Genomic DNA, 27073 nt, shown 5'->3' on the forward strand with positions numbered 1-27073 from the left:
ATTTAGCATTTATCATATATTATATATATACACTATTATTATTTTCATGAAAATTGGTGATCATCTCACTCAACATATGTTGTTGACAACGGTTAAATGGCACACTAGCATGTCTATGGTTTTTTTTGTGGTTTAATTGATTATTACTCACATATGTCTGTTTGCGCATCTAGTATTTATCATATATTATATATACATACACTATTATTATTTTCATGAAAATTGGTGATCATCTCACTCAACATGTGTTGTTGACAAACTCTATTTCAGTTCTTACAAATATGCAGGTTTCCATTTGAATTGAAGTTTGAAGTGATGGACATCTAGAAAAGACCGTAGGTGTATCATTTCGAATTTTCCAAACCCGTATTCGTTTATATTTAACCCGACCCGGAAATAATTTGGATCTTTATTATTAATCAAAAATCAAATAATTATAACTATTTAAGTTCCTTCATGTTCACTTTAGGCCCTTACACTTTAGAGAATGTTTAAATACTTATTTATATCATAACAAGTTCAAAAATTGATCAATACATAAACTTTAAGGGCCAAAATCATCAAAAATCAAACTTCCACCCATGGTGGCCGGAGCACCACGTGATGGGAGGCACCTAGGCTGCCGCGCGGCACCATGGAAGTGCTGCACAGGTTTGTTAATCAATATCGTTTTCCTAACTCGTTTTTGGTATAAAATCATTATTTTAAGCATAATCGAGAGAATTAAGGACCAAGTAAACATATTATAACTAAGATACAAGTCCAAGTTCGTTTCCTCCTGCCCAAGATCAAATCTTTATGAATATTTCGATGATTCTTTCATTTAAATCATATATTCTTACTTAATCGAGTAAAAGCCCATAATTAGTTCGTTTTTGCTTTTCCTATATAAACAACACCTAAACCTCTGTCATAAACCTTTACTTAAATTTTCTTAGTTAATTAGTTTATATCGATTGTTTGTTAAATCATTTGTTCACACAAGAAAATCAAATTCAATCAAAATTATTATGTTTAATTAATACTTGCCAATTCTTTTTAGCTCAAACTGAAACACCTTTTGTGTATTTATTTTAAGTTTATGAGAAGCTCACATGGTAAAACATGATTGCAACATCCATTTGTGTATTTATTATAAGTTTATAAGAAGCTAACATGGTATAACATGATTACAACATCCTTGATATTTTAACACTAGAGATGGTTGAAGGTTGGGTTGGCCAGGTTGTGCTACAATATATATATATGAAAGGTAAATGCTTCATATTTTGTGTTTATTTATTCGCCTGACACCTCTGATTGCACAAGAGCTTAACTATTAAAATAATAACCATGTTTTTTGGTCACCAATAATTTCGTTGGAGAATATGATTCAATTAAGTTTGCATAAATACAAACGAGTCATTTTTATACAAAAGTTTGCATAGGTTTAAAGATCCCTAACACTTTAGTATCCATTGGCATTCAGGCCAGTTATACTTGTGGATCTTTACATATGTGGATAAAGGGTAGGCATACCCCACCACACTTAGCATCATGCCCCCGTCTAATTGAGCCAATCCATATGGCTGTGTGGGATTGACTATGTGTACATAATTAGTATGCCGGCCTATAGGGCCGCTAATTGTTTTGAGTACGAGCTAAAAGTTTACATAAAATGTTTTGGTGTCAAGGTATTCACCGGCATGTGTTGCTGACGTATTTTTTTAAACTATTTTACATGTAGTAAGAAATAGAGGATAAAAGGTGGTGGCTTAGTCATTAGATGATCTGATAGCTCGGATGTTTTAATATTGTAAGCAGATGTGAATTAATGCTTAAGTTTTTGTATCCATGCCGGGTATTTAAATCCTGGGTTTAAATATAAAATACTTTATTAAACCAAGACTTCAGCTCCGCATACAACAATGATATATTGACAAAATAGGTACCAATGTCAGTCACACGCGAGGCCTAGGGAGTCGGGTATGACATTATGTTTATTTTTAAAAACATTTTTTGAAACCTCTTTGTTTTAATAAAACCCATTTTAGTTTAGTATTTTTTTTTTGTTTATTTCTGGACAAAATTTTTAAAAGTTGGGATTACTTTGACATCCGTCAATTTCTGAACCCGAATACCCAAATCGTTTAAATTTTTGGATTTTCAATTATTGAGAAAAGATTGCTATTCACGTTAATTTTATCGAATCATGTTCGTTTATATTATTGGAATTATTCGCATACCTAATTTCACGTATATTATGTCATTATCACATTTAATCAAAGTAAAGTGACCATTTATCTCAGCAATCAAAGTCTTCAAATTATTCCTAACATATTCCATTGTAAGCACGGGGTAGGGAACAAGTTTTTCTATATATTTTCATTAATTTATTAATTTGATGAGTTAACTTTTTCTACAAGCTCATCTAATCTATTTAAAAGACACTTGTCTTATGCTCAATCATTATCATCTTTCAATTTACTCCCAATACACGGTTTCTTCTTTAATTCAAAAGTTCTTGGCTCGTTGACTTCAAAGTTAACTGATTGTGTTCAAAATATTTCTGAACTATTTTCGGGTAAGTTTGTTATTTTCCGGTTGTTAAACGTCATCGGATCGTAACCTCATCCAATTTCAATGAATTGGGGGATTTTCATATTCAATTGGATTAAAGTTTGTTCTAGGGTTTATGGTATGTTAATTTGGGGGTTTTGTATTTATCGAACCAAACTCGCTTAAGCTTCTGATCTTTTTCTTACCTTTAATATTATTTTATGGTCATGATGGATCCGAATCCAATTCAATATCGACATTTTGACCGAACACGAACCAAACACTCGCTTAATTTGTTTTTCTCTTTTTAATCACTTTATTTATTTTGGCTCGCTTAATTTTGACCAAACGGAATGCATTAACTAAGTTTGCTAATAAAATTATTAAACTTAGATTTTAGGATTTTGTATCAAATAGTTTAACATCAAAACTTTAAAAATAGTTAATTATAGAGAAATATATGTTTTCTAAACCATGACTTTAAAAATCCAAACACGACTAAAACTCTCGACATGATTTGGTATAATTGTTTTCATTCAATATTTATTAAGATTAGTTTTTTTTATATATTGAAGAAACGTGGATCTACTCACTGGTAGCAGATCTACTTTCCTCGGGTATGATTAAACTGTTTCACCGATGGTTCCTTTGAATCCGTGTTCTTCCACCTACAAAATGAACAGCGCCGTTACTTACCCCTCAGAAAGGGACAGAGGGGTCCTCTTTGGGGTAACCCTCCGGCGTGAGAATCAGTATCTTTGTGGAGAAGATAATAAAGTGTGAGTCAGTGAAATCTCAAGAGTATTGCTGAATCGCTGAATACTCTTGATAGTGTGACTGTGTGTTTCTCTGTAACTGACTGTGAGTGAATATAATTCAATATGATTGAATGTGATATCACTGCTTGTAACTGTCAATGATTGAGTGTGAATGAATGTGTCATCAAAGTGGAGTTGATGCTGTATTTATAGTGCTAGGGTTTCCACTGGCTGGGCTCAGCCTCGTTGGCCTCCTCCAATCGCACTGCGCCACGTGTCCTCTGGGACACCTGGCGCTTTCTCGTTGGTTGAAATCATGTGGTAGCACATGTGTCATGCTGAGTTGTCGACCTTTCATTTGGCAGCTGTCAACATCAGCATATTCTTACTCCTTAAAAAGATGCCTTCTAGAAGAGTGTCTGACGTGCACAATCAAGGTTGCCCTGATCCTGATTTGGATAAGGACGAGGTTGATTATGTGCACGTGTGATATGCGCCCATCCTGAGGATGCGCGAAGTCTTCTTTTTATTCTCACGCGCAGATATTTCATGCGCAGGTGTGATATGCACGAGCGTGTGATATGCGCCGCGCGCTGGTGCGCCACGCGCATATGTGACACGCGAGCATATGTGATGTGCAAGAGCATGCGATATGCGCCGCGCGCATATGTTATGCGCGAGCATATGATGCCTGAGCATGTTTTGTATGCGCGATGCGCCTGGGTTTTGGCTTTGTGCCTTCATAATGTCTTTATCTTGTGGGTTGACCCGCCTTGCTTGGTGTTGAGGCGGGTACATACCTCTTCAAGCCCCCCCAGTCTAATGTGTGTCTTATCTTGCGCGAGCGTGGTAAGATAGATATTAGACTCACTGAATTGTCCTTTTATAGGGGGTTTTGTCGTTTTCTTTGTTGTTTCCATCGTCGCGCGAAGTTCTATCCATTTGGTTGAAAACGAAAGGTCCAAACACGTGGTTGGTTGGTGATGACGTGCGCCGTAAACGTGTCAGACGTTTCGTGTGCTCGAGGTGCTACAGTTGCCTTTCACGTCCCCTCACACAGCTGTCTTGAACACGTGTCGCACTCGCATTGGTTAGTACCTGCGAGTGGGGGCGCGTCTCTGTTCCGTGGCAGGTCGGTTACATCTTTTTGTCCCCTCACACAGCTGTTAGGGACACGTGTCGCGCCGTCGTTGGGTTGCCCCTGCGAGTGGGGGCGCGTGAAACCCGATAAGCTGCCACATTTCTCTCTCCTGGGCCTATAAAAGCAGGCCCTTAGGAAATTTTTATCTTCATCTTCATTGTTGCTAAAATTCAAATTTCTGCTTTCACATTCTGTTTTGAGTGTTTACATCGATTCGAATCCTCGATTATCGGCTATTACAGTTGTATGTCTGATAGTTCATACTCGTCTAGCCCTTCAATCACCTCCGTTGCCTCTCGAAGACGCCGTGTGAAATCTGTGGTGATGTCGACATTGAAGCAAAAGGGGAAGGGGAAGAAAGTTGTTGAGACCACATCGGAGGAAGTAGGGAGGACCAAGGCCACCAAAAGGTGGAATGAAATCCCCTGCAAATTGAAGCAGGCAGATCTCGACAACCTGATCACCTCTCAGGGCTTTCCCACCCTGTTTGGCTGCATGTTGCCTAGGTCCGGGCAAACGGCGGCGGACCCGCCTGCCGGCTATATATCCCTATATAGCCACTTTTTCTCCCACTGCAACCTTCGTCTCCCGATGACAAGGTTTGTGGGTGCACTGTTGAAGTTCTATGGGATTCACATATCCCAAGTCCATCCGTTTGGACTCGTGCGCGTGACTCACTTTGAGTTCATGTGCAAATCCCAGCGCGAGGAACCCACTCCTCGGCGCTTTCAATATTTTTATAAGGCCAAGATCCAAGACAATTGGATCTCTTTTATTCCTCGCAGTCAGAAAGTGAAGTGCTCCACTGTTTCATTCAAGAGCCTTCATGACTGGTCTGAGAGGTTTTTTTACATTAAGGCCGGTGTGATCCCCATCCGTATGACCATGCGCTCTATTACTTCTGCGCCTGCGGATGAGGGTGTCCTCAGGAACCCAACTGGCGCATGGGTTAAGAAACTGACCGCCGAACCATCCCCCGCGAAGAAAATTTGCGAGGAGGCGCTGGTTGGGGTCGGCATGAGCAGGCTCTGGGCCGACAGCGCGCTTGAGCCCGTTATCCAAGTCGACGGGTTGTGTAAGTTTATTTCATTGCTTTATTTATTTTTTCTGCGCGAACATAATTCTTTTGCTGATATCATTTAACTTGGCTTTGCGCAGTCACCAAGGATTACATCCTTGCCGCTTATGATGAACATGTGGAGGGCGGCTCCGTCGAACTTGGCGCTGGGGAGGTTGGTTTCCCGGATCGCTTCGATGACCTGTTCATCCCAGTAGATCTGGATTTTGACTTTGACGGTGACGCACCTGGTAAGTCTTCGCACTGCTGCTCATTCCTTTAGAATACCCAAGTTTATTAACATTTCTGTCGCTTGCTTTTGTAGATGCGCTTGAAAACTACGAGCTAGAGCTCGCGGAAGAGGAGGAGGAGGAGGAAGAGGAGGCGCCTTTACTAAAGCGCAAAGCTAAGGGGAAATCTGGCGCAGGGGCCAGTAAGAAACAGAAGAAAGAGGACACCCCTGTCGCTCATCCCCATGCTCAAACGAAAGGACCTAAGGAAACCCAGGTGTTTACCACAAAGGTTTCTTTAGCTTCTCTGCCTGTGAGAGTGGGCAGACCTCCTGTCCACTTGAGGTATGGTGGCGTCGCCTCCTCCTTTCGCGCGGCTGAAGAGAGAAGCAGTGCCGCGCCTGCAACAGGTATACTTTATTTATCTTCATCTGCCTGAATTGTTATTAAACCTTTGCTCCTTTAAATGTTTGCAGAGGCAGCGACGGTAACAGATCAGCCGCAGGCGCCACAAGGTGCCACGGCTGCGCCGGGGACTCCATCGAAGTCCCCTGTTCTACCCTCTGAAAAGGGTAGAATGGATTTTATGGCGATGTTCGATGCGCGAACAGAATTGCGCCAAGGTAAGTTTTGCACATATGTCTTTTAAATTTTTCCCTTTGGAGTCAGTCATAAACAATTTTTCCTTGTTTATTTGTTGATAGGAGTTGTAGCTGGCGCAACAGTTGCTGGTGATACTCCCGGCGGCACTTCCGGCGCCGCTGGTTCTGGTCCTGCTCCTGCTAGTGCTGAATCTCCCCTTATTGGGATTACCAAGGAGCAGGAAACCGTATTGCGCGCCGAACTGTCGGCGTCGAGACCTCCCTCGCCTCCTCCTGCACGCAGCCCTCCCCGCGAGGCTGGTTTGGAGCCTTCCAGGTCGCAGGAGAAGAGGCCTGTTGAAGAAGACGAGGAGGACGAGGGGGTTCAAGTTGAAGACTCCTTGGGAGACCGCGCCAGCCCTGCGATGCCGCAAGTGTTCGCAGCGCAGACCTCTGGTGGGGCTGGCGCTGACTTTCCTGCTTCTTCCCCGCAGGTATGTATTGATTTGTTGGTCCGCTGCGCGTACCTCCATATAAGTATGTTTTATGACTTAGAACTTTTCTTGTGTTTTGCAGGAAGGTGTCCCCGTTTACCGCCCGAGATGGAATATTAATGAAGAGAGTTCCTTTCAATCCATGGGCGTATGCGAGGACTTCTGGGCTCATGCCGTGCCTCCTACTGAAAGGAGGTATCAGGAGGAGCGCACCCGCGCGGACTTGCTGAACGACCATGTTTTCGCTGGGTCGGCTTTCTTCGCTGCTTCCCAAGAGCTTCGTCGTGATTATGTTAAAGTACGCGACGCTCTTGTGGAAGCCCAGCGAGAGGCTAAGGTGGCCGCCTGGAACCTGTCTGATGCTCGCGCGCGAGCTGAGAAACTCCAGGCGGAACTCAGTGAAAACAGAGCAAGTGCCAACACCGCATACATCAAGCGCGGGCATGAGCTCCAAGCTGCGCGGGAGAAGCAGCAGTTGGCGGAGGCCGAAGTTGCCAAGTACGCGCGCAGAGTGCGTGTCTTGGAACAGCAGGCCGAGGCGCGTGACCAAGCTATCGTCCAGAGTATCACTGAGAAATCATCACTGGAGAGCGAGGTTGCGCGCCTGAAAAGGGATTTGGCGGCCGCGCAGGCCGATAGAGATGAGGCCTTAGCGACGGCGGCGTCTAGCCAGGAAGCACTTGGTGCTGCGCAGGCGGAGAAAGAAAAAATTTTGGCGGCAGCAGCGTCTGATAAGGAGGAACTAAAAAAGACTAAGGAAACTGTTGAGTTATTAAACTCTCAGGTTCCTGCCCTCGAGACGTCTGTTGCTGGCCTCGCGCAGGATCGCCAATGGCTGGTGTCACAGGGCATGGCTCGCTGCGCTTTGGCGATGAAATATTCCGCCGAGTTTCAAGCCCTCGTGATGGACTGCAATGCCGCCGCGCGTTTGGTTGGCCGAGCTGAAGGGTTTACGGATGGGTATGAATATGGCATGTTGAGGAAGAACCCATCCGAGTACCCTTACAAGAGCGATGCGGCCTGCGCGGACATGGCCGCGGTGGGGGAAAAGTATATGAATACTCCCATCCCCATCCTTATGCAGGTACCTTGATCATAATGAGTTTTTCTTGACTAACTTTTCTAAGTGTTTTGTACTCATTACTTTTCTAATGATTTACAGATAGCTGCGCTTGCTGACCAGCCCGACCTCGGCGCGCTAAAGAAGTTGCTTGATGATTGCGAGAGGGCTGGTGGCGATGATGGTGGCGCGGGGGATGTTGCCCCTGCCAGCGGCTCTAGTGGGGCGAAAGAATCTGCTCGTGACACCGTTGTGATCGAAGACTCCAATGAGGAGGAAGAACTTGACTATGGTCAGTTCGGGGATGAGGAGCAGACCGCGCCAGATGCTGCGGGAGATGATGAGGATGATGAAGCGGCTGACGTCGACGTGGAGACTTGAGAAGCCGTTCATCAAATTTTGTATATTTATTTTTTATACTTGTAATTTGTAACTCATCATACTTGTAAATTTCGATCCAATGGAATGAAACTTGTTCTCTCATTTTCATATCTTGCGCATTTCCATTCATCTCTTCATGTTTGGTTTTATAGATATAAGATATGCTTGCACGTTAAAATAAGAACAAGGTTGTATGGAAATTATTCACTTAACCTCTGTTCTATTTTGTTTGTGGTTCTCGCAGTATCTTGTTCATGCTGACATGCGCGCTAATTTGTCGTTATTTTCCTTTTCGCGCGTCGTTGTCGCGCGGGCTGGAAGTATGAGTTTAGCCATTACATGTCAGCTTGTGTTACTCAGATATCCACTATGATTCCGCGCGCGGCCTCGACCTGAGACCTTAACATGATATGGCATGTACTTTGCCTTAGTTATGTTTAAGGATTCTTATGATCAGGCTGCGCGGGATGTAAGATGGATGTTTGTGAGTGTTTTGAGCTAAGGCTCTTTGTTTTGGGCTAAGGCCCTGACGTTTTTAGAGTTAAGACTCATTAACGTGTTTGAGCTAAGGCTCGTAATTTTGGGCTAAGGCCCTGACGTTTTAGAGTTAAGACTCGTTAACGCGTTTGAGCTAAGGCTCGCGCATGTATGTTTTACTTCACTTTATTTTGTTTTGAAGTCAATATAGTGTTGTCATATTGTTCCAATTTAATAAAGGAAGTGTGAAACATGTATGCAAAGGTAATAGAACAAATATTGAAAGATAGCGCGAATCATCATTCATGATGGCTTAAAAGCCTTCATTACAAATTTGAACTTTTACATGAAGCATTTTCTAAGTTGTGCCGCGTTCCACGAGCGCGGTATCTTTTTTCCATTCAAATCTTTTAAAGCGTACGCGCCTTTCCCCAAATCTTCTGAAATTTGATAAGGTCCCTCCCAATTGGGGGACATTTTTCCTGGGGGTATTGCGCGACTAGCTTCATTGTTTCGAAGGACAAAATCATTTTTCTTGAAGTGGCATTCTTTAACGCGCTGATTATAATATTTTTCCAGCTTTTTCTTGTATCTGGCTTCATTAATGATAGCCGCTTCTCTGCGCCCTTCAAGCAAGTTAAGGTCCAACCTTCTTTCGCGCTCGTTATCAGTTTTGCTCATCATGAGTACCCTATGGGATGGGCATCCAATTTCTGCTGGGATCATAGCCTCTGTCCCATAGGTTAGGCTGAACGGGGATTCGCCATTGCTAGTTTTGCTTAATGTCCTGTGCGCCCACAGGACATTAGGTAACTCTTCGACCCAAGAATGGGATTCTCCCTCCAACCTTTTCTTCAGCCCATTTAGCAAACTTTGATTCGCGCGCTCCACTTGACCATTCCCCTGAGGGTGGTATACGGATGTGAAGATTTGGTTGATGTGCAATTCTCTGAGCCAGCTTGATATCTTCCTGTCAGTGAATTGTTTGCCATTGTCGCTCACAATTTCCATGGGAAGGCCAAAACGGCAAATGATGTGGCTCCAGATAAATTGCTTCATCGCCTCAGCTGTGATTTTTGCTAGTGGCTTGGCCTCAACCCATTTTGTAAAATAGTCTATCGCCACTACCAAAAATTTCACTCGCCCTTGCGCTTGCGGCAGGGGCCCTACAATATCAATGGCCCATTTGTGGAAAGGCCATGCGGAGGTGACTGGAATCAAGTTGTTCTTTGGACGCATGGTGTTTGGCGCGTAGCTCTGACATGCCTTGCATTTTTGGATTTCTTTTAGCGCATCCAAGTACATGCCTGGCCAATAGTAGCCTGAGCTCATCGCCTTGGCAACCACCATGCGCGGGCCAGCGTGAATTCCACAGATTCCTTCATGAATCTCCCTAATCACATAGGTTGCTTCTTCAGCATCCAGGCACTTCATGAGCGGTCCAAGATAAGAGCGCCGATATAATGTACCATCAAGTAATTCATAGTTCTGTGCCTTGTGTCTTATCTTTCTCGCCTGTGCGCGATCGTCCGGTAACTTCCCCTTCATCAGGAATTCTGTTATTGGAGTTATCCAGGATGAAGGGGTTGTATGAATTACAAGGACCGATTGCGTTTGCACTGACGGGCTGCTCATTACCTCCACCCTGACATCTTTGCCAAAGTGATCAAAATTAGTTGATGCCATTTTACTCAACGCGTCAGCGGACTTGTTTTCGCTGCGCGAGATGTGTATTATTCTGAAGAAGTCAAACTGCTCAACGAGCTTTTTTGCCTGCTCTAGATACAGAGGCATTGTGTTCTCCTTGGCGTCATATAGGCCGTTGACCTGAGCAGCTACCAAGTAAGAATCAACATGCGCCTCTAGTCTTTTAACCCCAAACTTGCGCGCGATGCGCAGACCAGCCAGCAGGGCTTCATACTCAGCCTCATTGTTGGTACTCTTGAAGTCCAACCTGATAGCATAAGTATATTCACGATTATCAGGGTCCATCAGTTTGAGGCCTGCGCCGGACCCTTCGCTGTTGGAGGCTCCATCAGTGAATAGCCTCCAAACATCTTCTTCATCATTTGCTCGCGGAGGATCTACCTCGCGCTGAGCTTCTTCAATCTTTCCGTCTGGGATTTCCGTGATGAAATCCGCCAAAACTTGACCCTTTATCGCTGGACGGGGCTTATAAGTGATCGTGTGTTCACCTAATTCCAGCGCCCACTTTGTCAGCCTTCCGGAGAGCGCGGGGCGTCGCAAAACTTGCTGGATGTTGTAACCAGTCAGAACTTCAATAGGATGACCATTGAAGTATCTATGGAGCTTGCGCGACGCGTGTGTTAGTGACAAAACTAACTTTTCCATTATGGAATAGCGCGTCTCAGGGTCTGTGAGCACCCGACTCACATAATATATCGGCGTTTGTATCCCCTTGCGATCCACCAATAATACCGCGCCGATCGCGCGGTCTCCAGCTGACAGGTACAATGTAAGGGTCTCGCCAGGAAGTGGAGCTGTGAGCGCTGGCAATTTAATGAGACATTCTTTTATCTCAGTGAAAGCTTGCTCAGCCTCAGGCGTCCACTTGAATTGGCTCTTCTTCAAACAGTTCCTCAAGGTGTTAACGAATGGAGTAGATTTGCTGGCGTGGTTCGCTAGGAACCTGTTGATTGACACCAATCTACCATTCAGCTTCTGAACCTCTTTCATGGTGGATGGTGAAGGCATGTCAAGGATGGCTTCCACCTTTTCAGGGTTCACCTTGAAACCATCCTTAGTGACCATTACACCAAGAAATTTCCCCTCTTCTGCGCCGAAAGTACATTTGCTCGGGTTGAGCTTCATGTTAACCTCCGTTAGGCGCTGAAGGGTTTCCTCGATGTCTTTGAGCATTTGTCTCTCCTCCCTGCTCTTGATCACCAAATCATCGACGTAGACTTCTAGATTTCTTCCGATTTGTTCACTGAAAACCGAATCCATAAGTCTCTGATAGGTTGCGCCCGCATTCTTTAAACCAAAGGGCATTTTTGTGTAACAAAAAACACCCTTGTCGGTTCTGAAGGCCGTCTTGTCTTCATCCTGTGGTGCCATTTGAATCTGGTGATAGCCTTTATAGGCATCCAGGAAACATTTGAGCTTGAATGGTGCCACGGAGTCCACCTTTGCGTCGATGTTTGGGAGGGGGTAACAATCTTTCGGACATGCTTTGTTGAGGTCCTTGAAGTCAATACACATTCTCCATGACCCGTTGCTTTTCTTTACCATCACAGGATTGGCTACCCATGTCTGGTATCGAATTGGGCGGATGATGTTTGCGCGCAACAGGTCCTCCACTTGCTCATTCATGGCCTTCGCCTTTTCATCCCCCATGATTCTCTTTTTCTGTGCAATTGGCTCCACCGACTTAAACGTGTTAAGAGAATGTTGCGCCAAGTCTCGCGGGACCCCCGTCATATCGGAGTGTTGCCACGCGAAAACCGACGTGTATTTTGTAAGCAACTTTTTCATTCTCAATCTCGTTTCGTCTGAAATGGTAGCGCCAATTGTGACCGTTTGCTCTGGGAATTTTGGGTTTAAAATCCACTTCTCTGGCGCATTGTCAGCCATTGTAAGTTTCATTCTCCCTTCCCGCGGCGTGCTTGTCACTGCGCACAAATGATCGCGGTAAACAAATGCTACGCCTGTTGGTGTAGGGATCCCCAATGCGCCGTGCGCTGGCGACGGTACAGCATTAAATTGGGCAATCGTTCCCCTACCCAGGATCATATTGTGGCATGACGTGGTGGGCAAGACCAAGAAGTTGACAACTTCGGCTCGCTTGTGCTCATCATCCCCCATAGTTAGTTCAAACTGAATCTGGCCTAGGGGATGTATGATTTCATTTGAGACACCACAGATCGGTGCGTTCACAATTTCGAGCCGCGCTTGGTCTGCCGGGTCTAACTTTCTGAAACACTGCTCATACATAATGTCAGATTCGCTTCCAGTGTCCACCAGGACCTTTGACACTTCGTAATGAGCAATGTGTGTGGTAATGACTAGAGGACTGCTTATTGAAGGGCCTCCCCTGATTCTTGGGAAGATGACTTGCTGCTCGCGCCAATCTCCGTGAATTTGCGCGCTTCTCTTTCTTGACGTCTGCCCTTGTCGTCCCCCCTCAGCCACACAGATTCTTTTGTACTTCTTGCTGGCAGAGGCTCCCTCCGGTTGCTCATCTTCTATTCTTTGGTTTTTTACCAAGTGAGCCAGCCTGCCCGACTTTACATCCTTCTCGATCGCATCCTTTAAATGATGGCATGCGTCGGTGTTGTGGCCCGGGGACCTGTGAAATTCACAATATTTGCCACTGTTTTGCGGTCCCTTGTAGTGTAGTTGTTTGGGAGGCTTGAATTGGACATTCTCAGTACTTAACACCTGTGAAGGTGTTTTAGTGAGAGGAGTCCATATTCTTGGCAGAGGTCTGCTGGGATCTCTGCCGCCCTCCCTCTTGTCACCCTCCCCGTGTTTACGAGCATCCTTTTGGGGCTGGGGTGAGCTTGGTTGCGCTTGTTTTTCCGCGGAAGAAAAACTTGTTGGCTGCAACCTGGACCATACAGAGTTCTGTTTGGCCCTCTTCTCTTTGCTGCGCGGTGATTCAGCCTGATGCGCTCTTTCTCTTGCCCTATCTTGGGCAATCTGTTTCTCATTTCTCGCGAAAACTCGCGATGCCTCCATTAACTTGGCCCACGTGGTGGGCATACCATCTTTGCTTACGAGAGCTCGTCGTAACTGATCACTGCGCGCGCCTTGTATAAAGGCCACGCGCAGGAGCTGCTCAGTTATGCCCCCGATTGCCAGGGACTCCTGATTGAAACGAGTGATGTAATCTTCAATCGTTTCATCATTCCTGCGTATGCAGTGCATGATGTCATCAGGATCGCGCGTGTGCCTGCGCTGCTGTACGAAGTGGGCTTGGAACTTTTCTAATAGTTCCTCGAACCCATCAATTTGCCCTGTCGGCAAGCTTTCGAACCATACCCGCGCAGCGCCCGTGAGGCAGCGAGCAAACATATGACACCATGTTGGCATCGTCCAGCTCTCTAGGTTTCCCGTGTTATAGAAACCCTGCAAAAAGTCATCTGGATCTGTTGTGCCATCATATTTGCCCAGACCACTTGGCATCTTGGTCTTGTGCTGGATGGGAGCCTGCGCGATGCGCGCAGTAAACTTTGAGTGTTTTACCAGGATGGCTGGTCTGTAGGGTGTGGTTACGTCAACTTGCCCTCTGACCGGTGGGCTGTATGGCATGTGCAGATCCAGATCTGCTCTGGCCCCAGGCGCCATGTTCACAGGCGCGCGGAGCTGCGAGCCTCCTGCATGAGTATCCCTTGTCTTCCTCATGCTATGCACTTCTTCATCACTGAACTCAGTGTGTGCAGTGTGAACAGAATGCCCTTCTTCCGGCGCGCGCGGCCTTTTTGTAGGCTGCTTATCAATCGCTTGCCTTTGTGTTTGGTCGGCTAGCTTCTTCTGTTTGATCATTTCAGTGTACTTTTCCATCAGACGCCGCTGCTCATTTATGAGCCATTCATTCGGATCGTTTGCTTCATCTTCTGGACCCATTGGTCCTTTCAGCTTCGCGCCGGCCATATTTTGTAACGTATGATCGTCTGGAGGAGTTTCAGTCTGGCCGTGAGGGGTTGTGACGAAGGGACGGTTGCTGGTGGTACGCGTAGAATCACGCGGAACCCTCAGAACCTGCTGTCCGTCGTTAACACCCTCACGTTCAATATCCTCCAGAGCTTGATCAACGTTACGAACTCCAGAAACCATGGTGATTGATTTTTTTTTCGTAGATCTGGATGAGATCTGATTGCCGTTTGTAACAGTGGATGGCGCCAATGAAGAAACGTGGATCTACTCACTGGTAGCAGATCTACTTTCCTCGGGTATGATTAAACTGTTTCACCGATGGTTCCTTTGAATCCGTGTTCTTCCACCTACAAAATGAACAGCGCCGTTACTTACCCCTCAGAAAGGGACAGAGGGGTCCTCTTTGGGGTAACCCTCCGGCGTGAGAATCAGTATCTTTGTGGAGAAGATAATAAAGTGTGAGTCAGTGAAATCTCAAGAGTATTGCTGAATCGCTGAATACTCTTGATAGTGTGACTGTGTGTTTCTCTGTAACTGACTGTGAGTGAATATAATTCAATATGATTGAATGTGATATCACTGCTTGTAACTGTCAATGATTGAGTGTGAATGAATGTGTCATCAAAGTGGAGTTGATGCTGTATTTATAGTGCTAGGGTTTCCACTGGCTGGGCTCAGCCTCGTTGGCCTCCTCCAATCGCACTGCGCCACGTGTCCTCTGGGACACCTGGCGCTTTCTCGTTGGTTGAAATCATGTGGTAGCACATGTGTCATGCTGAGTTGTCGACCTTTCATTTGGCAGCTGTCAACATCAGCATATTCTTACTCCTTAAAAAGATGCCTTCTAGAAGAGTGTCTGACGTGCACAATCAAGGTTGCCCTGATCCTGATTTGGATAAGGACGAGGTTGATTATGTGCAAGTGTGATATGCGCCCATCCTGAGGATGCGCGAAGTCTTCTTTTTATTCTCACGCGCAGATATTTCATGCGCAGGTGTGATATGCACGAGCGTGTGATATGCGCCGTGCGCTGGTGCGCCACGCGCATATGTGACACGCGAGCATATGTGATGTGCAAGAGCATGCGATATGCGCCGCGCGCATATGTTATGCGCGAGCATATGATGCCTGAGCATGTTTTGTATGCGCGATGCGCCTGGGTTTTGGCTTTGTGCCTTCATAATGTCTTTATCTTGTGGGTTGACCCGCCTTGCTTGGTGTTGAGGCGGGTACATACCTCTTCATATATTATTTAGGGTTGTTTGGTTGATTCGGTTGTGTCGGCTCTCTTACTCACTTAAATTCAACATCATTTTTTATTTAGTATCTTTACTTGTTCCTTATCGATGTGAGTTTACATACCCCCATTTCTGCATTTACATATTTTGAGGGTAGCATGTATAACATTACTAAATTACTCATTTTTTTACTGTCTTTATTCAAATACAATTCAATTCTATGTTCATGCACGACTATTTGTATTCTATATGTTTATGCCTCATGATTATATGCTTATGTGTTTATGTGTTTAATTTGGTTGGAGCCTCATCCTCATAAAAGCGTTGAGTCACGACTTTAGTAATTTATTAATTTGGCTTTGTGCCAAATGAAAAAGTGTCGAAGTTTGTTATTCAATTGATACAAGTTAGTCAATTTACATATTTATGCATGCTTGCAAACAGAGGCAGATCCATGAATTTTTGTTATGGTGGGCACAAACGGACCGGGTGAAAAAATCGGCCAGGTCAAAGAGTACTGGGCGGGACAATCATTATGGAGGCCCAAAGTGGAATGAACTTTCGACGCACATGAGTGGCTAAATTTATCCTTTTAGACACCACCTTTTAAATGTTAAAATATATATTAATAAAAATGTTTTTTCATTCATTAATATACATCAAATACATGACGCAAGTTAATAGATCCATTCGTTAATTGTTATCTCCTTACGCCTTTCCAATATAAAAAAGTAAAATTGTTGTCTTCTTAGGTGGTGTTTGTTTTTTGCTAGAAGATCTTCCTGGCCTCTTATGTTTGCTCCGCGCAGACCTTTAGTCTTGAAGACTGTTTGTTTTTCTGAAGACATTTCATTAAAAAACGTCTTCGCGCCCTCTTATTCTAGAAGACATGGACCAACCTCTTTTCACATCTTCTGCATCTTCTATCTTATTCCAAACACTAACCCCCTTTCTTTTTACCTTCTCCTTCCCTTCATATCCTCCCCTACCATCTCCCTTCATCTCCTCCCCGACCTCCACCACCGCGACCTCCACCACTGCGAACTCCACTGTCGCGGCGCACCGCCGCTGCTCCACTGCCGCACCGACAACCCCCATACCTCTGCCGTCCTTCGCCTATCGTATGTCCGCCGCCTCCGCCGCCCACTGCCACACATCCACAACTCCGGTCCGTGTATTATTATTTTGTTGATTTGTGTACTTTACCTATATTTGTATGATTTGTGACGTAATTGGTTTGAATTTGTGTATTGGATTATACTATTGAAAGTTTATAATATCGAAATTTGTTGAAATCAGGTTTAATTGATGTTTGTAGACTGATTATTGATGTCGTGTTTATCAATTTAGTTTTATTTTGTCTAAACGAGCTTGAGTTTGGCTTGTTTTGACTTACGAGATCTTGAGAGTTGTTTTTCAATTATTGTTGAATGTTTATTAGTTTTTTTTTTTTTTGAAGAAATTGATTTGTTGAATTATCATTAGTTTTTGTTCAATTAATTAGTTTGCATAATTGTCCAATTATCATTAGTTTTTTGTTGAAAAAAGTTTGTAGAAAGTTTAGGTTTAACGAAGATCTTGTTCCATTAGGTTTGCATAAAGTTTAAGTTTGAAGACCTTTTTTGTGTTTAAAAATTCGGTTTATTTAAATTTCTGTTTATTTTAACAGTTTGCAGACGTGTTAAAAAACAAACAGTCTTCTTCTTGCATGCAGAGGTATGGTCCACCTTTTTTGCTATGGATGTCTGCAGATGTGGTCCGCAGACTGCATACATTTTACCTCTGAAAAAACAAACAGCACCTTACACACTCTCGAAAATTTAATCAAGTACATTATTATCAATATTTTGTTTTAAAAAATTCAGCTGCTTCATATTTCTATTACTAATTTGATTAGTATTTAAAATTAAAATGACACATAATTAAAATTAAAATGAAACATAATTAATTAAAATAATAAATTCTGTAAATAAATTTAGTGATAGTAAGTTAAACTTAATGAAATGATTCCATATTATGTAAAATATAAAATTCATGTCCACTTTTAAGTTTCTGCTTCACTTGTAGTTCGGTTCATTTATTTTTGTTGAAAATGTAGTTCGGTTCGTTTATTTTTGTTAAAAAAGTAGTCTGTCTCGTTTATTTTTGTTAAATAGTAGTTCGATTCGTTTATTTTTGTTAAAAAATAATTTGGTTTGTATATTTTGTTAAAAAAAGTTTCGTTCGTTTACTTATGTTAAAAAAATTATTTTTGGTTCGTTATTTTTGTTAAAAAAAGCTCGGTTCATTTATTTTTTGTTAAAAAAAAAGTTCGGCTCATTCATTTTTAGTTGATTATGGCTTAATTGGTAATAGTTTGGTGATTAATTCTTTAATTTAGAGGAAATTTTTAAAAGGGGACTAAAACTAAGCAATCACTTAACCACAAGGACTCATAAGGATCATAAATTTAACATTTCGGATTTTCCAAACCCGTATTAATTTACAAATGAAACATTTTTAGATCTTTAATATTAATCAAAATCAAATATTTGTAAGTAATTAAGTTTCTAATAATCATTTTTACCCTTTAAGTTCTTAAAGTTATTTATTCTATGTTTACACTTTAAAATAATAAAAAAATGGACATTATAGGAAGTATAGGGACTAAACTTGTAAAAAAATGAAATTCCCTCTTAGGAAGGCCGGAGCGCTGCGCCTGGGCATCACCCTCACCGTCGCACGGCGCTATGGAGACCCTGCACAGATCATTTAACTTTATTTCGTTTTCTAGCTCGTTTAAGGTATAAAATGGTTTATTTTAGGCATGTTTGAGAGAAGTAAGGACCAAGTAATCATAATATAACCAAAATACAAGTTCTAATTCGTTTTCCCCTGCCCAAGATCAGATCTTTATGAATAAGTCGATGATTCTTTCTTTTAAATCGCATATACTTGCGTAAACGAGTAAAAAGCCCATATTTAGTTCGTTATTGCTTTTCCTATATATACAACTCATAATCTCTGTCACAAGCCTTCACCCCAAACCCCAGAGGAGCTTATTCAGCTGTCCTACCTTTTGCCTCTCTTCATATGCTTCGGTTTTTGCTATTTTGTTAAAGACACGTTAATAACTGTTTGACTTTTCTTACGTGTGGAACTTTGACTTCCGTTTCTCATTAATCCTTTCACTTTCTGGGTAAGTTGTAAACATAGAAATCATTCATATACTTTCCCTAGTAAATAAACTTCAATCAATTTTGGTGGTTGAAGGGTGTTGACTGGTCAAATCGTTTAAAACTCGATAAAGAGCAAAATAGTCAATAACTTTGACTATCCGTTTTCTCATACTTCTGTTCGAATTCAACGTTCGGTCCAGAAGAATTTTATTCTCGTAATGAAATTTTAAGGCTACTAACAAAAACCCGACTTCCGACTCACTGTTCAGATTCTGGTCAGTACCAGCTCGCTTAAACGTTTAATTCAACATAACTAGAGTTCTACTCATCCGTTTGGATTGATTCAAGTGGCATTAAGTTCGTTTTTATTTATAGTTTCATATCACAAAGTTTTAGGTTCTGATTATTAATCTCGTTTGACACGTATTGGACGACTCGCTTATCCGTTAACTCGTTTATTCTTAATTCTATTCACTTGCCTTCCATCTAAGGTGAGTTTTATCATTCCCCTATTTTACTCAGTTTTCTAAAATGTGTTGGGGACATATGCGTATATCATACTATATATATATATATATCAAAAATAGTAAACGTGTAATTATGTGTGATTAATCAAATCTACTTGTTATGTGCTTATTTGTCTTTGTATGCAATTGTTTGACATATCCCCTTGAAGAGGGTTCACATATTGACCACCGTCTGATTTGCTTGGCAACGGTCTTACTCTATTTATTTGCTCATAGTTGATTTACCAGCGCCCGATTCGCTTGGCAATGGTTTAGTCGACAACTTATTTGCTTATGGTTTGATTTCATTGCCGCATTTATTACGTTTTGCTTATTTATTATATTAACATTATTTTTTGTGTCAAAGATTGGTGATAAACTCACTCAACATGTTTGTTGACAAAACTCCATTTTCTATGCATATGCAGGTTGCTTGTATTGAAGACTGAAGTTTGGACATTTAGAAAGACCTTAGGGTTATAATGAAGACAAACATGGATTTAAACTTGTTATATTTATTTATTTGAATTGTTTTGTTATATTTGGATATTGTGTGTATATTTGAACAAAATAATTAATTAGATATTGTCATTTATATTTATGATTGTATCTTCGAGCTGTGAGCAATCGGATCGCGCCCCGGCATTTCCGCCTTAGGTTGGGTTGTGACAGATTGGTATCATAGCTGAAGGTTCTAAGATAGGTCGTTAGAAGTGGTCCTAGACATATGTTAGGAACTCTATACGTGCTTATCTGAACTGCCTTATGTGCTATTTAATAAATTGTTTACAGCTTGCTTAGATTAATTATTTTTTTTTGTATTTATCTTATTTATTTATTGCACACACACACGAATTCCGAGGTTACGCCTCACTTTCAAAAAAATTTTAAATCCTCTTATTTTTGGTAGATTGTCTTTTATTGTGGGAAATTCCTTAATAATTCTCGTGTTTTGTTTTGGTCTTTCACCTTGAAGCATGGGGGTATGACAAATGTCGTACAACCATAACTTTAATTGGTACCCGTAATCGAATAAACGGTTGCGTGGTAAACATAACCAGCTAAATGGTTATACTTCCAAATTGTGTTTTTAAATTATTTTAAATGCTTGGTTGGGTGAAAAATCCATGGGCACTCCAACTATCCATTTCTTAAAACCATTTTCGATTTGATTTTTGGGTTGGAACGTATAATCCTGGGTGGTTCCCGAGATACACCAACTACTTGTATTTGATTCGTTGATTCGATATTTAGTTGAGTCGATTAAATGCCATGTAACGCTCATGGTCCGAATAACTCCATTGATTCAATAATTCGTTAATTAATTGGGTCAGTTAAATGCCATGTACACGGCCCATAATTTGTTGGTTTTGATCACCAACCAATTCAGCCCCATTTTATTAATTTAATTAACGAATTATTGAATTGTGAGTTTTGATCTTGGTTAATTGTGAGTTTGGTGAATTGTGTGGTTAGGAATAATTTAAAATAATTTTCTTTTTTTTTTGACCTGATGACCTGCCCGCCGACCTGAGTCCACCGTAAGCAACGGTCAAGAACCGTAGCCGTCCATCGTCCACCGTAACACAGACTCCTTCACCGTAGCCTACGGTGCCACCGTAAGCGACGGTCTGGCCACCGTAAGCTACGGTGGTCACAGGTAAAATTTGTTTCTTTTTAATAATATATATACTTAACAAGAGAAAAAATGTGTAAAACAAACTCGGATTGCCTCCCGAGAAGCGTTGTGTTTATCGTCTACATCCCGACATTACCTGGCCCTTAGCTTTCGGCTGAATATGTCGGTGCACTCGCTATAAAGCTCACCACCGACTCATGTATGCTCTTATTTAAATCTGTGTCTTCCAAGTACGGTTTTAATCGATGCCCGTTCACCACCTGTCTTAAATGATCGTCGAAATCTTCAATTTTAACCTCACCGAACTTACCGACACGCTTAACCTGGTATGGTCCCAACCATTTGCTCTTCAACTTACCTGGAAAAAGCTTTGCTCTCGAATTGTATAACCAGACCCTTTGACCTTCTTCAAATTCCTTCCGCTTAATCTTCGCATCGTGTACTCGCTTCATCCTATCTTTGTATGCTGAAGCACACTCATACGCTTCATCTCTAAGCTCCTCCAACTCGCATATATTCAACTTACGTTCCTTACCTACACACTCATAATCCAAATTAACATTCTTCACGGCCCATAATGCCTGATGAGCAAGCTCTATGGTTAAATGGCAACCCTTTCCATAAACCAACCGACAGGGGGTGGTGCCGATAGGCGTTTTGAAAGCTGTTCGATAGGCCCATAAAGCATCATTTAACTTTGTAGACCAATCTTTTCGATCGGGCCTCACCGTCTTTTGTAAAATTTCTTTAATCTGCCTATTGGACACCTCCACCTGATCACTCATTTGAGGATGGTATGGTGTGGCTATTCGGTGGTTTACGCCATACCGTTTAAGTAGTTTCCAAAGTTAAAGTTTTTAAAATGTGATCCCCCGTCACTTATTATAATGCGGGGGACACCATATCTATAAAATATGTTCGTTTAGACAAACTTACAAACAACGGCATGGTCATTTGTTTTGGTGGCGATTGCTTCGACCCATTTTGAAACATAATCAACCGCCACCAAAATGTAATAATTCCCGAAGGAATTTGGAAACAGGCCCAAAAAATCAATCCCCCAAACATCAAAGGTGTCAACTACGAGGATTGGTTGCATGGGCATCTCGTTTCTCTTGGAAATGCTACCCAACTGTTGACATCTCACACAGTTTTTAGCATATTCCACCGAAACTTTAAAAATAGTTGGCCAATAAAAACCATATGCTAAAATCTTATGACCAGTTTTCTGCCCACTGAAATGGCCACCTCATGCAAGTGAATGCGTGTGTGACAAAACACTCCAGATCTCCTCATCTGGAATACATCTTCGAAACACTTGATCCGCCCCGATCTTGAACAAGTCTGGGTCCTCCCATACGTACTGCTTCACTTTGGCCATGAATTGGTGCTTCTTTTTCTTTGGCCAAAAATCTGGAATTGTACATGCAACAAGAAAATTAAGGATGTCAGAGTACCATGGTAAAGTTGACACGGAGAACAGTTGTTCATCCAGGAATGACTCGTTTATCTCTCGGACATCTTCCCCCTCTTCTCTTTCTACCAATCTGGACAGATGGTCCGCAACAACATTCTCGCTCCCCTTCTTATCACAAATCTCCACGTCAAATTCTTGAAGGAGCAAAATCCACCTAATCAAGCGCAGCTTTGCATCTTTCTTCTCCATCAAGTATTTCACTGCGCTATGATCTGAAAACACAACAACTTTGCTTCACCACAGATAAGATCTAAATTTATCCAACGCATACACTACTGCGAGCAACTCCTTTTCCGTGGTGGTATAATTAATTTGAGCATCGGAAAGGGTTTTGCTCATTGCAACGGGTTTCTTGCCTACCCGTTGACCAAGAACAACCCCGACCGCATAATCACTCGCGTCACACATAATCTCAAAAGAGAGTGACTAGTCGGGCGACAGTAGGATCGGGGCCTCGACCAATTTGTTTTTAAGTACGTTAAAAGCATTTAAACAATCTTCAACAAAAACAAATGGTACATCTTTCAATAACAAATTACATAACGGCTTAGTTATGACACTGAAATTCTTAATAAACCGTCTGTAAATTCCCGCATGTCCCAAAAACGACCGAATTCCCTTCACATTTTTAGGGGGTGGTAAATTAGCTATGACATTGACTTTCGCCCGGTCAACCTCAATCCCCCTATTTGAGATGACATGACCCAAAACAGTTCCCTCTTGAACCATGAAATGGCTCTTTCCAAACTTAAGACCAGATTCGTTTCCACACATCTTTTCAAAACTTTCGTTAGTTCATTTAAGCATAATTCAAAAGATGAGCCTAAAATTGAAAAATCGTCCATAAAAATTTCTAGTGAATCCCCGACCATATCTGAGAAGATACTCATCATGCACCTTTGAAAGGTGGCCGGGGCATTACACAAACCAAAAGGCATTGCCTAAATGCGAATGTGCCGTATGGACACGTAAATGTGGTCTTATTTTGGTCATCGGGGTGAATGGCAATTTGATTGTACCCTGAATAACCGTCTAGAAAACAGTAAAACTTCTGACCTGATAATTTCTCGATGATTTGGTCAATGAATAGTAAGGGGAAATGATCCTTGGAGGTCGCCGCGTAAAACATCCAATAATCGACACAAATCCGCCACTCGGTTACCGGTCGGGTAGCAATTTCCTCACCTTTCTCATCACGGGTTATCTGAATCACGCCTTCTTCGGGACCGTTTGTGTCGGACTCACCCAAGTATTATCCGAGATCGGGAAAATGATTCCCGCATCCAATCACTTCAACACCTCTTTCTTCACAACCTCCCGCATATTCGGATTCAACCGTCTTTGTGAATCATGGGCGGGTTTTACCTCGGGATCTATGATAATCTTGTGCATCACAACAGAAGGACTAATACCCCGTAAGTCCGCTATCGTCCATCCAATAGCCGCTCTATACTGCTTCAAAACTTCCATCAATGCTCGTTCTTGTTCGTCTGTTAAATTCGAGGCAATGATAGCCGGTAACGTCTCTCCCTCTCCCAAAAACTCATACTTGAGATGTTTTGGGAGTTCCTTCAACTCCACTACCGGTGGACTCTCAAGTGATGGTTTCAACTTTGAGTCGAAAGTGTCCGGTAGTCTCTCCACCTGCTGAGACCAAGGTGGCTTCCCAATACTCGCAGCGAACACCTCAACTGTCCTTTCCTCCTCTTTCAACTGCAACACATGCTCAACAGATTCCCTGCAACAAATAATTCACTCCTCTGTGGCATCTTCCTCACATTCGTGAGGATTCAACCCGTCAATGACGTCAGCCGCAAAGCATTCATCACTCACCAGAGGGTTAGATACATTTGAAAACACATTAAGCCGAAGATTTTTATCACCAAAAGCCATGTCGACCACCCCGCTTCTACAGTTTATTAAAGCATTTGCAGTTGCCAAAAAGGGCCGACCGAGAATCACGTTCGGTTGCCGTTTCGGGTCAACTGTTACGTAGTCTAGAACCAGAAAGTCAACCGGATAATAAAAATCTTCAATCATGACAATCACATCAGTCACGATTCCCCTAGGAAGCTTGAGTGTCAGATCGGCCAACACCACGGTGGTGTTTTCAAAGTGGACCAAAGTCATGTGGGTCATACAAGATTCCTGGGAGAATACTCACCCTGGCTCCAAGATCGAGTAACGCCCTTGTCATTTTAAAATCGCCCACTTGAATGGGTATTATTGGCGTTCGCGGATCTTGAAGTTTGGGTGGGAGGATTCCCGTCAAAACCGAACTCACATTAGCCGTTAAGTCAACTTGTTTAGGCATTTTATGTATTCGTTTTTGAGTGCACAAGTCCTTCAAATACTTAGCATATGCGGGGACTTGTTTTATAGCATCGATGAGAGGTAAATTAATTTTTACTTACTTGAAAATTTCCCACATTTCCTCCTGTTGTGGGCCCCTCTTTCTAAGTGATGATGATGTTTTAGGATTCACCAAAGCCTGAGGAAACGAAATGGTTTTACTCGTTGAATCCGCCTCCTTGGTAATGGATGCTCCCGTTTAAATTACCGATTCATTTAAATTTTTATTAATTGATTTTCTCGGTTGATTTCTGGGTTCGATTTCTACATCGTCATCACTTTTACCATCTTCTCCCAAGTCTTCCACCACACCCTCAATGAAGGGTTGTGGACTTACCCCATTATCATAAACTTTACCATTTCTAAAGGTACTTACCTGGTTAATGTGAGTGTTCTTCCCACTCGATGAGCTGCTACCTTGTTGATTCGGGTTCTTTAGTGTGTCGCTTGGTAGCTTCTTCAGGTTTTTCTTCAGGGTGGCCAACTCCTCGGCCAATTGACTCATCTGTTTGTCTCTAGCGGTGTTTGCCTTTTCTTGAATCTCCATTCTCCGACTCAAATCTTTCAAGAGTGTCAAGATTTCCGAATCGTGCGAAGAACTTTGACTTTGACTTTGAGTTGCCCCCTGACTTTGCTGATAATTCTTCTGATAACTTTTGTTGTAACCACCCGACTCTCTCTGATTGTGCCCGCTTTTCCCATTACTTGAACCATTCCCATACTGCCTCTGATTCGATTGATAACTGGTTCTCTAATTAGTGCCCTGGAAATTTGGGTTTTGTTGGGTATTCGGGTTTCCATAGCTGAAATTAGGGTGGTTTCTGAGGCCCAGGTGATATGTGTTAGAGTTCATATTACCACTATTATTGTACCTTTTCTCCACTTGTACAAAATTCACCTTTTCTTCCTCTTCATCCTCCAACTCTTCCACAACTCCAGAACTCGCTACCTCGTGTCCCAACTTACCACATTGTTCACAAACTGGATATGCTTTTCCTGATTTCCCCTTTTCCTTCATACCAGCAACCATCAACTAATCTAGCTTCTTTTCTAATCGTGCCATCCAATCATCTGAACTTCCACTGTCTACTGCCTTCACCACTGCCCTCTTTATCATCCTGTTTGACTGGGCATGCCTCTTAGAATTCAAAGCATGTCTCTCTAGATGCCCCCAATCCACCTGTTCATCATTCGTTAGAAAAGATCCATTAGTGATAGATTGGAGGTCTTGCACAACATCAGTCGATAAACCATCATGGAATGCCTTTATCAACTCCCACAGAGCTATGCCATGGTGAAGGCAAGTCCTCAACAACAACTTGAACCGCTGGAAAGATTCATAGAAAGTTTCTCCTGTACGTTGTTGATAATTTCTTATGGATGTGCTTCTAAGGTTCTTTGCGACATATAATACTCATTTAAGAACTGTTGTGCCAAATCTTTCCACATATAAATAATGGATGACAGCAATGAGAGAAACCACTGCTTTGCTGTATCTTTCAGACTGAATTGGAAAACTACCATCTTTACCTCCTTTGCAGTGAATCCTTGACTGGAGATTGTTGCACAGATTGAGTTAAAATCGCTCAAGTGTAAATGCGGTTCTTCTGTGGCCTTTCCATGAAATGTTGGTATCCCGGTTAGACTGCTATGTCTGACTGACTGAAAATGTTCTTCCATTTCTCACTGGAATAATGATTGGCAAAGGATTTGTAGCCACCTGTGGAATAAAACGGCTCTGAACCCCTCGGACGGGTGGTGGAACAAAAGCTCTCGGGCCCGTCATCAAACTCATAGACGGGAACCTATGGTTCTCTGACAACTGGACGTCTCTGTGCTTGCCAATACCTCGGTTGCTGGTTCGGTTGACGGTTTCTGTTAGGTACCCGACCATCTTGAGGGAATTGTTGTTGATGCCTTTCGTAGTACCGATCCCCATTGTAATCCTCATATTCTTCTTCATCTTCCAACTCAGGATCCCACTCTTCCATCTCATCCTCATTTTCAGCCCTTTCGTCACCCAAATCGAATCCGATATCATTTTCCACAAATTGAAACGGCCCTTGGCAGTTCCTTGGTGCCGAATGAATTGATTGATTATCGTCAAGGTTTTGCGGTCTTCGATTCTGGTTGCCACCCCCACGGTTCACTGGATGTCTGTTACGGTTCACATTCGGATTCTGGGCGAATACAGGCTCGTTTTGTGGGATTTTTTGATCTTGTTTCAATGGTTGGTTTTGAGGTTCGGGTGGGTGTACCAATGGTTCCTGGTTGTTTTGTGTACTCATGTTCTCCTCTTTCGGTTTTCTGTTGAGAGTTGTTTTCTGAGATGCTCGGTTCCTCTTTGCTGTCTTTTCAATCTCAGGA

At 42.6% G+C, this 27073-nt stretch overlaps 1 pseudogene; it reads right to left on the reverse strand.

Moving 5' to 3' along the window:
* The window catches only part of LOC143608736 (uncharacterized), an 82120-nt pseudogene that overhangs the window by 24680 nt on the left and 30367 nt on the right, over positions 1–27073 (reverse strand).

The sequence above is a fragment of the Bidens hawaiensis genome, unplaced genomic scaffold, assembly GCF_021521415.1.
Source record: "Bidens hawaiensis isolate Kalapana, Puna unplaced genomic scaffold, B.hawaiensis_p1.1 tig00419426_1, whole genome shotgun sequence".
Taxonomy (NCBI): Eukaryota; Viridiplantae; Streptophyta; class Magnoliopsida; order Asterales; family Asteraceae; genus Bidens; species Bidens hawaiensis.